The 14,158-nt window shown below is 36.5% G+C and overlaps 1 non-coding gene across 1 annotated transcript; it reads right to left on the bottom strand.

Annotated features, from left to right (window-relative positions):
* Positions 1-5,164: 5,164 nt before the first annotated feature.
* LOC131178259 (small nucleolar RNA R71) lies at positions 5,165-5,271 on the bottom strand. The gene has a single exon (XR_009147393.1). It is a non-coding gene; the product is annotated as a small nucleolar RNA R71 (small nucleolar RNA).
* Positions 5,272-14,158: the final 8,887 nt, after the last annotated feature.

Genomic DNA, 14,158 nt, shown 5'->3' with positions numbered 1-14,158 from the left:
CACTCCCTCCGAATTTGACTTTAATTCCAACCATTCCAACACAACTCATTTGGTCACAAATGACCATTTTTCACTTCAAAATAGGTCAAAGACATCATTTACTCATTTCTCACATTTTTGGTCCATAAACCCTAATGTTCAAAACCCTAATTCACCAACCTCATGCATTTAACCACATTTAGTGCTTTTAATCCTAACCATTCAACTAAATAAAGTTTCTAAACTCATTCAAATCCATCAAATCATGCAAATTACCATTTCCTTCATGCTGGCTGAATTTCAGTAATGGTCCCTCATAATTTTTTTCTTTTCATTTTAAGCATATTACAAGCTAATTCAAACTAAAAACACAACAATCAAATCTCAAACTTTCAAATTGATGTGCTTACCTCAACTTTGATATCCAATCTTCAATTTTTCTCCTCTTTTCTTCTTTCTTTCTTGTTAAATTTCTTTCTCAAGGGAAGGGAATAAGGTTTTATGGAGCAATTATGGAAGAAGTTGGGATTTGGTAAGGGTTTCAAAGCTTGAAGACAAGCTTTAATGGAGGTTTAACTATGGTGAGGGAGAGAGAGATGGGAGGCGGCAACAAGGAAAAAAAGATGACCAAAATGATTTTTTTTTTCTTTTTATTTCTTTTATGTAATTTGTCTTATGGAAGACCAAAAAAAATCTCATTAATTAAATATATTAATTATTACTTTTATGGCATCATGCATGATGTCATGCATGATGTCATCTCCCTACACTTTTTCATTTTCTTTTTTTTTATTTTTATTTTTTTATTAGTTCTTTAATTTAATTCTTGATTCCAAAATTTTCTTTTCTCTGATTTTATTTGACAATAAGGTCAGGAGTCAGCTCTCGTGGTCAATTGACCAAATTGCCCCTTGCCGGTTCATCCCGGTTTGCAAATAATTCAATATTTCTTTCGGCTCCCTGACCTAATTATTTGATTGACTTAACAGTTCTTTTTCATGATTTTCTCTTTTCCACTGTGTTCATAAGAGTCCTAAGGACTGCAGCGTCACATTTTACAGTTCGAAATTTGAGTTTAAAACAACTTCGCAGTCCTTCCCGAGAAGGTTACTCATCGTTGTGACTCTCGGCTCCTTTAACTTCTTATATTCTGTTTTTCTTATTTATACTTAACTAATTGGCAATTACTAATTATTTGTATTTATGGCTTCTCTAGTTGTCTTAAGTGTAGTTCTAATCCCTTTAATTGTCCGGACCGACACCGATCACCGGAACAGTGAAATATACCAGGCTATACAAATAGGGGAGTTACAGACATAGACCTACAAGTTTGTAGTTTGGACCGAAACTCGAAAACCGAGGGAACTAGGTCGTCCGGCTAGGTCAAAATAGTACACTGAAATTCGGTAAATTGCAATAAAATGCAATACACTTGGAAATGAAATTAGTAACATATACCAACACTAAAGGGCTATAAAATGTGGTATATTGGTAACATTAGAATTGACTCACTTAGAGTGCATCAAGGGTCAATGTCACACCCTACCCCTCTGTAAGGAGTAACATGATCCCATAGTATACCTAATGAATTACCAACTTCGTCTACTGATAACCCATTAAATACACTACAAGAGATTTCCAAAACTTTTCTTACTTCTTTTACAGTGGTGAGCATTACTTACAGGTGTTAAAAAAAACCTTTTTGAACTGAAGTGAAACAGCTAACTCATTTGGACTACCAGTAATTTCTGTAAAAATTTTGGCAGAGTGCCATCTGTATTTTGGATAAAACAGTTCTTCCAAAAACCTGTAAAAAAAGCACTTCAATATATTTCCAAATCTCAACTCCAACATATTTCTCAACACAACATATTTCTGAACTCAAATCCACAGTAATTTTTCAAAGACTGAGATACAAGAAATATAATACAATTTTTACAAGTCAAAATAACTCATAATTTATTTTACAACTTCAATGTACAATTTTAATTTACAACCGCTCAAACCAAGAACAAAATATACATACAGTGAATATACATTACAGTACAAAATGCAAAATGTGGTATACTCATTATACCCGATAATCTCTCGCTGGATGTACTAGCAGCCTAGTCCGTTGCCCTGTCCGTCTGTCTACCTGCGATAGCAATGAAAAGCTATCGCTGAGACAATGTCTCAGAGGTGCACAACATTAACCAAATACAACTTTAAATCACAATTCATAAATCATTTAAATGATGGATACGTAAAATCATAGTTAAATTCAAGACAATGAATGTCAGAAGGAATTTAACACAATATCACAATAAATCTCAGAGATCAAAACATAGTTAACTTCAAAAGACAGTGAATGTCAATAAGGATTTAACTCCATTTCACAATCTCATAATACAAATCAATAAATCACACACAGCTTAATCATGTTCCAAAGTTCAATTCGTCCCAAAAGCCGATGGCTAATGAGGTATTCAATTCGTCCCAGAAGTCGATGACTAATGAGGAATAACATAGCTAGCTAGCAAAAATATGAGTACTCATTCAATTCGTCCTCAACAGGCACACACCTCAATACTTCAGCCAGAGAGGGAATTCAATTCGTCCCACTAGACAAGCTAGCGAGGAAAACAATCAATATACATGATAGCTGTGGTTTCAAATCATTTCTAGTGCTTTTCAATCAATAAGTATCCATCAATGTCATTCAAAAAATTTTTCACAATTTCAAACCATTTACAATGCTTTTCAAGCAATAAATATTCATTCAAACACATTTCCACAATTTAAAACAATAATGTACAAATAGTCATAATTCATTTCAATTGAAAAATTCAAAAGAATTAGCTGTTGTGCACAAACCTCTGATAACTGTCTCCTGGTCTTGACTCAGTGTTTCCTTCCCTTTTCCTGAGTCTTGTTACACTCATTTCATATAGGCATTTTAGGGTAGTTTTGCATCCATTTTGCCCTTATATTTTAGTGTATTTTATGTTTTTAGCTTTATTTTATCTTATTTGTTAATTTTAGATACTTTATATTTGATTTTTGTAATTTTGTTGTTTTTGATAGGATTTTGTGGCAAATCAAAGATCAATGAGTGCAATAGGAAGTGATTTGAAGAGATTTGGAGTTCTTTAAGCATGGAGGAAAGTTAAAGAAATCAAGCCTTGAAAGAGCAAACCAGCCGAAATTTGCTTGAGACTTTGCTTAAGATCCTGCTTACAGTAAAGCGGCAGTGCTTAAGGTGCAGCACAAGTCAAGCATGAGCAGAAAAGTCCATTTCACTCTAAGTCTGCCTAGATTTGCTGAAGGTCTGTTTAACCTTAAGCAGACAGTGCGACCAGAAGCTGAAATTTGTTAAAAAACTACTTAGGGTTAAGCCGAACCCTAAGCAGACTGCCCAGAATGTGAAAGATGCTGCTGACTTGGATAATTTTACACCTCATTTCCTATCCACTCTTTGGCTCTTATTTACTTTGAGGGCAACTTTTTGGGAGCGTATAAATTCATCATTTCCTTATTTTTGCCACAAGAGGAAAAGAAGGAAAGACAAAAAGAAAAGAAAATTTAATAGAGAGAGAGAGGAGACACCATTCTCTCTTGGGGAGGAGCTGCTGCACCAGTTTTGGAGCTCCAGAAACCAGAGATTTTGGTTCTTCCACCTGGGTTTTTCTATTTCAGTCCTTTTATCATGTTTTTCTTTACTCTTCCATCAATATTTCTTGTAAATACCATCATGAGTGAGTAAACTCTTTAGATTTCAGAGTTGGGAAATATGTTTTAGATTAATTTGTGGATTTGGACTGGGTATTTCCTTATTTTACATAAATATGAGTTTTGATTCCTTCCTTGTATGCTTGATTTACTTGCCTAATGTTGGTACCCATTGGGTATTGTATTAATCTATGATTGAAGGACCGAAAGGTGAAAGTCATTGATAGATAATCAAGGATTGGAACTTAAAATCACCTAGATTTAGAAATAAACTAGGATTTTAAGAGGAATTAATTATTGGTTACAAAACTTAATGGGTTTTAAAGTAATCAAATAACATACGAAAGTAGGTTTGGTTATTTTATAACACACTTTGGTTTGCTTGAAAAAGATATCAAAGGAATTTAGAATCAATTTCCTTCAAACTCTATTTTTCCCTAAAATTGGAATGCCCAAGATAAATCCCAATTAATTTATGCATAAACCCCCAACTCTGGAATCACTTTTAGCATAATTAGACTTTGATTTGAATTACCCATTGTTAATTTAGTTTAATTGCGAACTAGAATTAGAATTTATTTGTTTGCTCCTTTTACCCATTCCAATTAGATTAATCAATTTACCTTGCTCATTTACATTTACCATTTATTCATTAATCATTAGCCCAAATAATCGCTTCATTCATAGTTTGGTACTTAAACAGCAAATCCTCGTGGGAACGATACTTGATTCATCACTTTATTACTTGAGACGACTCGTATACTTGTGGATTAGTCACATCAAGTTTTTGGCGCCGTTGCTGGGGATTTGATTTTTGTTTGATATTGAAGAATTGTTTGTTTGGTTAATTTGGGCATTTTATTTTATTTTCTTTTTTACCATTTTACTTTGAGAATTTGTTTATTTTGTTTTTCAGGTGCTTTATTTTATGAGAAGGACAAAAAATGAAGAAATCAATTTATTCTTTGACCCAGAAATAGAAAAGATAGCAAAAGCTTTAAGAGTAGAATCTAAGAGGAGAAAAGCTGAAATTAAAGCTCAACAACAACAAGAAAGAGCACAAGAGCAAGAGCAATTACAAGAAGAAATGGCCAACAACAACAATAACAACCGCTCTGTGAAGGATCATGCCTATCCTAACATTGGAGATTTCATGCCAAGTATCACAAGACCAAGAGTAGAAGCTAATAATTTTGAATTGAAGCCTGCACTTTGTCAAATGGTACAACAATCACAATTTGGAGGAAATCCAAGTAAAAGTCCACATGTGCATCTAGCACACTTTCTTGAGATCAGTGATATGTTAAAGATAAATGGAGTTTCTGATGATGCAATTCGACTCAGATTATTTCCTTTTTCTCTGAAGGACCAAGCTAGAGAGTGGTTACATTCTTTGCCACTGGGTTCTTTCACAACATGGGATGAACTTTCTCAAGCATTTTTAGCTCAATATTTTCCACCAAGCAAGACAGCTAAGCTGAGAAATGAGCTGACTTCTTTCAAACCTAGAGATGATGAGAGCTTGTATGAAGCGTGGGAGAGGTACAAGGATTTACAAAGGAGATGTCCACATCATGGGATTCCTAAGTGGATGCTTGTTCAACACTTTTACAATGGAGTTTCACCAGCTATTAGAAGTACAATTGATGCATCTTCTGGAGGTGATCTTGTGGAGAAATCTGAAGATGAAGCTTTTTCTGCTCTTGATAAAATTGCTTATAACAACTACCAATGGAGTTGTGAGAGGAATGAGATCAAGAAACCAACTGGTATGTTTGAGCTTGATGCCATGAGTATGATTAATGCTAAGTTTGATGCTTTGACAAGGAAAATGGACAAGCTAAGCATGAAAGTAGATTCTTCAGCCGGAGGTTCTAGTAATTCACTAGAAGTTGGAGCTGCAAATGTCAATTGTGCAGCAGATTTTTCTGCACCTAATCAAGATTTTTCAAGTGAGCAAGTGGATTATGTGGGGAACTACAATCAAAGACCAGGTGGTAACCCATTTTCTGCAACTTATGATCCAGCATGGAGAAACCACCCTAATTTCTCTTGGGGAGGTAGACAGGGGCAAAATCAGAATTTTCAGCAACCTTCTAGGTATCAACAACATCAGAATTTTCAGCAGAATAAAGGTCCTCCTCCTGGAATTTCTAAACCTCAAAATGCACCTGCTCCACCTCTACCACAACAAGCACAACCAGACAAGACAGCTAGGTTAGAAGCTATGATTGAAACTCTACTTGTGAGCCATCAAAGTCAACAAGAAATGATTTCTCAATTAGCATCTAAAGTGGATCAAATGGCAACACACAACAAGATGTTAGAGAATCAAATAGCTCAACAAGCTAGTTCTTCAAGTAACAAAGCATTTGGGAAGCTTCCTAGCCAACCAGAAAATTCAAGGGAGCATTGCAAGGCTATTACATTGAGAAGTGGAAAAATATTGGAGAATGGAGATAAAAATATTGAAGAGAAAATTGAAGAAGAGAAAAACAGAGAAGGAGATGAACAAACTGAAGCTGGAGTTAGAATTGGAGCTGAGAAAGAAAATTCAGTGGAAGAAAAAGGAAGTAAGGAGAGGGAAAGCAAAGAAGAAGAACCTAAATATGTTGCACCTAAAGCCTACATGCCACCTTTACTATTCCCACAAAGGTTCCAGAAAGCGAAATTGGATAAACAATTTGGAAAGTTCTTGGAGGTATTGAAGTCTTTGCATGTGACTATTCCTTTCACTGATGCCTTAGCACAAATGCCTTCATATGCTAAATTTTTGAAGGAGATTTTATCTAACAAGAAGAAATTGGAGGAATTTGAGACTGTAGCTCTCACGGAAGAAAGCAATGCTATCTTGCAAAATAAGCTTCCACCCAAACTGAAAGATCCTGGAAGTTTCTCCATACCATGTCACATTGGGGATATCAGTATAGATAAGGCTTTATGTGATCTTGGAGCCAGTGTTAGTCTGATGCCATTGTCTATCTATGAGAAAGTGAAGATTGGAGAAATGAAGCCTACTACCATATCACTACAGTTAGCATATAGGTCTATTAAATTTCCAATTAGGGTAATTGAGAATGTTCCTCTGAAAGTTAGAAAATTTTTCATACCAGTAGATTTTGTGGTATTGGAGATGGAGGAGGATGTACACATTCCTATTATTCTTGGTAGACCTTTCCTTGCTACTGCTAGAGCTGTGATTGATGTAAACAATGGGAGGCTTACATTAGAAGTTGGGGAAGAGAAAGTTGAATTTAATTTGTTTCAAGCAATGAAAAAGAAAGATGATTCAAATTCATGCTTGAGAATTGATGTGATAGATGAAGAGGTCAGAGAAGTGCTTAAAAAGCAACATCCTAAAGATCCCTTAGAAGCTTGTTTGGTTCACAACATCAAAAAAGGGGATGAGATTGAAGAAGCTACAGAATATGCTACAATTTTGGAAGTGTGACACCCCTTACCCGTCTACAGCATATCCGAGTAAGATATGTCACACGGTGTACCGGAACACTCTATTTTATCTTAATCATTTTTATTCTTCCTTAATTAATTTTTATCATAGTTTTGAATATAACTTGTGAAATATAATTCATTTAAGTCATTTATTGAAATTATAATTTATTTGAGGTTTCGAAAATTTTATAGGAAATCCAGCAGAGTACCGGCTAAAAATGGAGAAAACAGTTCTTCGGAACCTGTGAAAAACACTTCCAATAATCATATCCAATCATTCTCAAACTCCAATAATCATCAAAATCTCAATATTTTTCAATAACATTTCCATTTCTTAATCATTCATTTCTCATGGTACTCATATATATAAGCAATAAATAAATACTCAAATTTTCCATTCATAACCACAATTTTCACTATTTACATTAACATCAAAATACATTACATAAGTCTCAATTACACAAGAGAAAATAAAGTTAGTTACAAAATATCAAAATAAAACCTAGTGTCCTACCAATGCACTGACGTCGATGAGGTGACACGGACACTATACAGAGCTGCAGGAGGTCTCACCCATGCGTGGTCTCTGGGCTCTGGCAAGATATCTCGGAACCTACGCGTGGCAAAAGCAACGCGCTAAGCAATAATGCTTAGTGGTGCCAATAATAAAATAAAAAGAAATAACAGAAAATAAATATGTAGTGAATGTATTGATGTCTCATTGTAAATAAATTTTCGTTGAGTATTTGTAGTCGTACTTATTTTGTACTGGTTATATTCATTATTTCATTAAATTTATCCACTTTCATTTTTGGTTGCCCAAGTAACCTATACTGGATGACTGGACTAGATAAATGGATAAACTGGCACTGGGTATCAAGTACCTCGGGCCGTCACACCATCGGTCACATATGTATCTCCCGGTGTGCAACAGAACAGCTAATAAGCTGTAATAACATCAGGCACAAGGCCAAATCTCAACACAAGGTCAGAATGGCTAAAAGCCATGAAATCACAGAATGGCATAATGCCATGTGCAGTACTGCTAACTGAACCCTATTGGCATGCCAAACTATCCAAACCAATCTTGTTAGGTATACTAGGGCATTTGACACTTTTGAGTTTTACAATTTTTGAATTTCAAGTTTTGGTGTTACTATTCCCTTCATTAGTCAACAAAAATGTTGACTTTTGCATAGACAATAGGTACATTGGTTTTAATACTCCCAACATACCACATTTTGCATTCAAAATTTGTTGGTATTGGTTACCAATACCATTTCTAAGCTTAAAGTTAATGGAGCAGAATTTTTAGTTTTCATACCTTATCTTTACTGTTCCATTAGTTACTGTTGTAGTGGGAATTTGGAAAAATCATAAACATGAAAGTTGTTTCTTATTTTGTCTAGTTGAATTTCTTTTTTTGAATCACTCCATTTGGAGTTTTGTAGCTCAAGTTATGGTCCAAAAACCACAACTGGCCGGATTGAAATTTTTCTGGACTGACCATATCTACAGTGCAGTGAACAGTGACTGCAACTCCCTTGTTGGATAGGTTCTGGTCATAATTTGGGGTAGGTTTCTTCATGAAAGTTGTTGGTCTATATCTTAGCTTGTTGCTGGTAAAATTTCAGGTCAATTGGACCATTCTACACTGAGTTATGGCCAAAAGAACAATATTGTTCATTTGGTCATTCTGCAGAAACAGATTGCAGGTCACGGGATTGGGGCAAGCTTTTGGTCCACTTGGTTTAGTCTTATGGGCATGGTTTCTTCACCAAAGTTGTGCCATTATGTGTCTAGTTTTATGTCCAATTAGCCAAACACCAATTGAACCTCTACAATTCAAGTTATGGCTGCCCAAACCTGCTGGACTCATGTCCAATTCTGCAGGTCAGCCATGGGCAGCATACCATTTCAATTCCAATACCACAACAGTCTCCCATTTAAGGTCAAAATTCATCAAATGGTCACTAATTGACCATTAGAATTTAATTTAAACATCTAAGCATTAAATCCTCAATTAAATCTCAAACCCTAGCCCTAACAATCCATCACTTTATCTAACATACCCAAATCAACATCTAGCTCAAATATCCTTATCAACAACCATTTCTAAGCTATTTATGTAACACCCTCCCGGTGGCTCCGTACATTCTACTGTTCCGATGACCGTTGTCGGTCCGAGCAGCTAGAACGTTCAAAAAAATATTTAAACTAAAGTCAGGAACCATAATTAACTCAAATATTAATAAGAAAAATTTAGGAAAAATTTTAAAAAAAATAAAATACAACCAAGTTAAATGAGCCGGTGCCCTAGCGATGGGAACCTAGTGAGAAGTTGCGGTTCTCGCAACTAGGAGCCCTAGACCCGGGTAAAAATTCATAAAATAATTTTTGGGACTCCAGAGAAGGGTCATTGAGGTTCCTATGGCATTAGAATGCCAAGAAAATATTTAGAAAAATTTTTCAATCGGTACAGACAATTTTGACCTGTTAAGCCAAACGGAGGGCATTTTGGTCATTTCGCCTTCAGAGACGATTTTTGGTTGACTTGTCCAGTTAAGTAAATAATTATTATAACATAAAATATGAATTAATGTTGATGAAAAAATTAATGTAAAGCTAGTAGAAAAGAAAAGAAAAGAAAAATCCATAAAAAGCAAATTATGACATCATTATGATGTCAATTAAAAGTTCCCACCAATTGCATTTAAAAAACTATTTAATTAACTAATAAAAGAGACAATAAAGACCAAAGAAATCAAAAAGCCAACAGCCACCTTCATCCTCCCCAAACCAGCCGAAACATTGCCCTAGCACCAAACCTCCATTAACACCTTCAACAAGCTCAATTTCTCTCCTCCTTTCACTAAAATTCATCCTTGCACCTTGCATAACCTTTTGGCAGCCAAAAAAAGGGAAGGAAGTGAAGTTTAAGCTTGGAAAATTCTGCCCTACAAGAGTTTAGTGCACATATATATCTAAAACTCTTTATTTCCATGTTAGAGACTTAAAAAGGAGTAAGAATTTGTAAGCCAAATGAATACAATTTAGGTGTATGTTTACCATGAATTTCGGCAGCCCTAAGGAAGGGATAGGGTTGATTGTTTTGATGGACTTAAAGTGGACTAGAGATCATGTTTAAAGCATATATGTATATATATATATATATATATATATATATATATATATATATATATATATATATATATATATATATATATATATATGTGGATAGTGAATTAGCTAGTTAATTAAGGCATCTTGTGTGAATCATAATGGGAAATTAGGGTTTTGGGAGTGAAAATTTGACTTGGCTTATGAAATGATTAGAGAACATTCTAATGGTCAATTAGTGACCATTTGAGGTAAGTTAATCATAATTTGAAGAGAACTAGAGTGTTACAAACCAAATTGGTAGGCTGCCTAGTGACAGCAGCAGGGAGGCTGTGAGTCCAGCCTGTTTGGACTGCCATATCTTTGGCTGTGTAGGTTCAATTGGTGTTTGGCCAATTGGACATGAAACTAGACATATAATGGCACAATTTTGCTGAAGAAACCATGCCTAAAAGACCAAAGTAAGTGGACCAAAAGTTGGCCCCAATCCGGATACCCTGCAAGCAGATTCTGCAGAATGACCAAATGAACAGTAACTGTTCATTTGGCCATAACTCACTGTAAAATGGTCCATTTGACCTGAAATTTTTACAGCAACAAGATAAGATATAGAAAAACAACTTTAATGAAGAAACCTACCCCAAATTATGACCAGAACCTATCCAACAAGGCACTCACAGTCACTGTTCATTGTACTGTAGATTTGGTAAATTCTGCAGTTTTCAAATCCGGCCAGCTGTGGTTTTTGGACCATATCTGGAGCTACAAAACTCCAAATGGAGTGATTCAAAAAATGAAATTCAACTAGACAAAATAAGGAACAACTTTCATGTTTACCATTTCCTCAAATTTCCACTGTAACAGTCTCTAATGGAATAGTAAATTTATGGTACAAAAACTAAAAATTCTGCCCCTTAGTGCTAAGTTTGGAAATGGATTTGGTGATTAATTCCAACAAGTTTTAAATGCAAAATGTGGTACATTGGGAGTGTTAAAACCAATACACCTATTTTCTATCCAAAAGTCAACATTTTTGTTGACTAATGAAGTGAATAGTGACACCCAAAACTTGAAATTCACAAATTGAAGAATTTTAAAGTATCAAATGCCCTAGTATACCTAACAAGATTGGTTTGGATAGTTTGGCATGCCAATAGGGTTCAGTTAGCGATCGCACATGGCATTATGCCATTACGTGATTTTATGGCTTTTAGCCATTTTGATATTGTGTTGAGACTTGGCCTCGTGCCTAATACTATTCTGACTTGTTAGTCATTACATTTACCTGGAGATACATATGTGACCGATGGTGTGACGGCCCGAGGTACTTGATACCCAGTGCCAGTTTACCCGTTTATCCAGTCCAGTCGTCCAGTATAGGTTACTTAGGCAACCAAATGAATGAAAATGGACAAAGTTAAAGAAATAAATGAATATAACAAATACAAAACAAATAAGACATATACATTCAATACATATTTATTTTCTGTTATTTTCTTTTATTTTATTATTACACCACTAAGCATCATTGCTTAGCGCATTGCTTTTGCCACGCATAGGTTCTGGAGATACTGATCGTGAGCCCAGTAGACCGCAGACTGGGTGAGTCCATCCTGCAGTTCTGCATAGTATCCGTGTCACCTCACCCTCCACAGTTCATTGGTAGGACACTAGATTTCATTTTGATATTTTGTAACTAATTTTTATTTTCTCATATGTAATTGAACTTATGTAATGTATTTTGATGTTCATGTAAATAATGAGAATTGTGTTTGTGAATGGAAAAGTGAATGTTTATCTGTGATTTGTACTTGATTATCACATTAGATGAATGATTGAGAAATGAAATTGAAAAATGTTGAGATTTTGATATTGGAGTTTGAGAGTGATGAGATATGAATATTGGAAGTGTTTTTCACAGGTTCCGAAGAACTTTTTTCTCCATTTTTAGCCAGTACTCTGCCGGATTTTCTTTAAAATTTTCGGAACCTCAATAAATTATAATTTTGAAAAATGGCTCAAAGATATTATATTTCACAAGTTATATTCAAAAGCATGATAAAAATTAATTAAGGTATAATAGAGTGTGCCGATACACCGTGTGACATTGCTTACTCTGGTATACTGTACACGGGTAAGGGGTGTCACATTTAGTGGTATCAGAGCACGGTTTAGGCGTTTCTAGGCCTAGATTGAGTCCATACCATGCATTGCATTTGTAAGAGTCGAGGTGACACTAATGCAGATCTGTTTGTCTTTGTTATTTTGAATAGGATATGGACCCTACGTCACAGAGAGCTGATGAGGAGGAAGTGGAGAGTCATGCTCCACCTGCAGCAGCTGAGACTGGGGGTATGGGAGAACCTGCTCCGCCAGCTCAAGCAGAGCCTGCTCAGCCTCCACAGGCCATGTTCCGGTAAATGGCCAAATTCTTCAGACAAATGGCCGGGGTAATGCCAGCACCACCACCACCACCACCACCACCACCTCCACAATCGAAATCACACCTGGAAAAATTGAGAAAGTTTGGAGCAGTGGACTTCTTTGGCAAGAGAGAAGATGATTCTGTTGCAGCCGAGAATTGGTTGAACAGAATAGGTAGAGTTTTAAAACAACTCCACTGCACCCCAGAGCAAAATTTAGAGGCTGCTGTATCTCTGTTGCAAGACGATGCATATGAATGGTGGGATACTGTGTCCAGTGAAGTACAGCCTGAAATAGTAACTTGGGACTTCTTCCTCTCCGAATTTAAGAAGAAATATGTGGGTAGTGTATACCTGGAAGAGAGAAGAAGAGAGTTCATTAACCTGAGGCAGAGACAGCTAACAGTGGCCGAGTATGAAAAGGAATTCGTCCAATTGAGCCGCTATGGAAGGGAGATAGTCCCTAATGAAGCTGAAAGGTGTAAGAGATTTGAAGAGGGATTAAATGATAATATAAAGATCATGATCACTGCCTTGGGAATCACAGACTTCACCAAGTTAGTGGAAGCTGCAATAAAGGTTGAAAAGGTTAGAATAAGTGAGCAGACCAGAAGAGAGAGGCAGCAGAAGAGGGGCCCAGGTCAGTCTAGTTCATCTCCTGCATTTGGGAAGAAGTTCAAGGGTCCACCTGCACAGAGTTTGGGTCAGCCACTAGGTCAGGGTCAGTCTTAGGGGCCCAGGCCATAGTTTACCCCTAGGAGAGGTCAGTCCACACCATCAGTGGGCAGCTCTGCATGTCTACACTGTCTGAAGTGGCACAAGGGGGAGTGTTGGAGAGTGGCGGTGCTCGCTAAGGTGTGGGTCGTGAGCATCGATTGAAGAAGCATCCACGCAGAACTACTATAGCTGCTCCAACACAAGTAGACAGACCTGGTTCTGTATCACAAAGGGGTAGGAAATCTGGCAAATCTGACGCAGTGAGACCATCACAGAGGCCTGCATCTGAGCCAGCAGAGAGGCCTGATAACAGACCACCTGCCAGAGCCTATGCCATTAGAGCTCAGGAGGAGCAAGATGCCCCGAACGTCATCAGGGGTACGTTCTCCCTCTACAATACATCTGTGCATGCATTAGTGGATCCAGGATCCACTCATTCATACATCTGCATCAACTTACTCGTAGAAAGGGGGATACTAGTTGGGGAGAGTGACCAAGACATTCTGGTCACTAATCCATTGGGCCACAGTGTCGTAGTGAACAAAGTGTACAAGGGTTGCCCGTTAAGGATTCAGGGGTATAAATTCTTAGCAGACCTGATTGAGTTGCCCTTCCACGAGTTTGACGTAATTTTGGGAATGGACTGGTTATCACGTCATCAGGAAATAGTTGATTGCAAATTGAAGAGAATTTCTTTGAAAACTTCTGAAGGTAATGAGATCACTGTTGTGGGGGAAAGGACAGATTTCTTGTCC

The sequence above is a fragment of the Hevea brasiliensis genome, chromosome 2 (assembly GCF_030052815.1).
Source record: "Hevea brasiliensis isolate MT/VB/25A 57/8 chromosome 2, ASM3005281v1, whole genome shotgun sequence".
NCBI classification, from domain to species: Eukaryota; Viridiplantae; Streptophyta; class Magnoliopsida; order Malpighiales; family Euphorbiaceae; genus Hevea; species Hevea brasiliensis.
Note: the sequence above shows the minus strand (reverse complement) of the source record. Positions and strands in the feature narration are given on the sequence as shown.